The sequence below is a fragment of the Pteropus vampyrus genome, unplaced genomic scaffold (assembly GCF_000151845.1).
Source record: "Pteropus vampyrus isolate Shadow unplaced genomic scaffold, Pvam_2.0 Scaffold215, whole genome shotgun sequence".
NCBI classification, from domain to species: Eukaryota; Metazoa; Chordata; class Mammalia; order Chiroptera; family Pteropodidae; genus Pteropus; species Pteropus vampyrus.
Window position 1 is genome coordinate 484232 of NW_011888996.1, and position 1933 is coordinate 486164.

Here is a 1933-nt window from a genome sequence, read left to right on the forward strand (position 1 = left end):
CAAGATAGCGACAGCAGAACGTTAAACCATGTGCAGGCCCTTCTAAGCTGGGGACCCATGTGACTGCATAGGTGGCATGTCCACAAAGCCAGCCCTGTTCAGACTGCTTAACTTTTGGAGACTCTCAAAGCATTGGTGAAATCATATTTACAGCAAGACGCTACTGAAAATGCTGGGCTACTTAATTATCTCAAACATGAAGATGAGAAGTATAGAAAATGTAAAGTTTTGGCATAGATGGGACTAGAACCTAGGACCACTGGTTCCCAATCTGAGGTATCCTCCAGCAGAGAGATTATGATGAAAAACTCTATGTACATAACTTGCTTTCATTCACTATTAAAATAAATAATGTTCTGAGATCTTATATTACATTTTTAGCATTTTGCTTTTGAGTAAACTGATAATATCTGGGCCACTTAAAATGTCAGTGTTTTATTCATTCCAAGTGTAGTCATTACAGTCTTTGTAATGTTGCCATACTGTATGACATCACTTTCTAATATTAAACAGCTCTAGCATTATGGACCACCTGAAACTTAATGTTATTTTTTTCCCCAAGATTTGGTCTCATCTGATCATACTGAATTAAAGTTTATTGGAGAAGACTAAAGCATCCTACTGACCCAGAACTAGAAAGAAATGAGTCCTTTTAGGCTTGCAATCTAGTAATGCTCAAGAAATATTTCCTAAATATTTGCATAAATAAATGCTAAATCATGTCACAGGCAATTACATAGATGCTAATCAGTAACAGTAATACTAAATAATGCCTCACCTTTTAACAACTTTTATTTGTAGTAAACACTTTAGGAAAATGTATTATATTCATCCAAAAATCCATCACAAAAAAAATTTCAATAATTCAAATAATGGACTGAATTCTACCCTGATTCAATTTGAGTAGATAACATTCAAATCATGATTCACAAGATGATTTATATGCAATTAATTTTGGACTTACTGTAATGCTATTTTTTTGTTTACTAAGAATAATTTACATATAGTGAAAGTCACCCTTCATTGATATACATACAGTTCATTGAATTTTCACAAATTTATAGAGTCATTAATTGCCTCCACAGTCAAGATATAGAACATTTCCGATAACCCAAAAGTTTCCTTCAAGTCCTTTCGTAGATCGTTCTTACTCCGCACCACAGTCCCTGGAAACCACTGGTATAATTTCTGTTTTTTTATTTCCTCCTTTTTCTGAAATGTCATATAAAAGAAATGATTTGCATGAAGGTCTTTTGAGTTTGGCTTATTTTACTTATTATAATGTTTTCTTTGCTTCACATTATCACCAACAGTATTTGGTAATTTCTTTTTATAAAAAGCCTATTTAATAGGTATGCAGGGGTGTCTCACTGTGGTTTTAATTTCCCTAATGACCAATGATATTAAGCATTTTTTTTAATATATATATGCTGTTTACTCCATGTGTCTTCCTTGGTGAAGCTTCTTGCTCAAATTTTTTCCTGTTCCTTTCTTTTTATTTATTTAAAATATTTTTTCTAGTTTTATTCAGATATAATTGACATATAACATTGTATAATTTTAAGGTATACAACATGGTTTGTTATATATTGGTATACATTGCTAATGATTACCACAATAAGTTTAGTTAACAACTATGACCTCGCACAGTTACTACTTTTGTTTTCTTGTGATGGTAACTTTTAAGATCTACTCTCTTAGCAACTTTCAAATATACAATACGATACTGTTAACTATAGTCACAAGTCTGCATTACATCCTCAGAACTTGCTTATTCTATAACTGGAAGTTAATATCTTTTGATTACTGTGACCCATTTTCCCCACCCCAACCCTGCCTCTGACAATCACCAATCTGTTTTCTGTTTCTATGAGTTCGGTTTTTTTTACATTTTGCATATAAGTGAGATCATACTGTATTTGTCTTTCTCTGT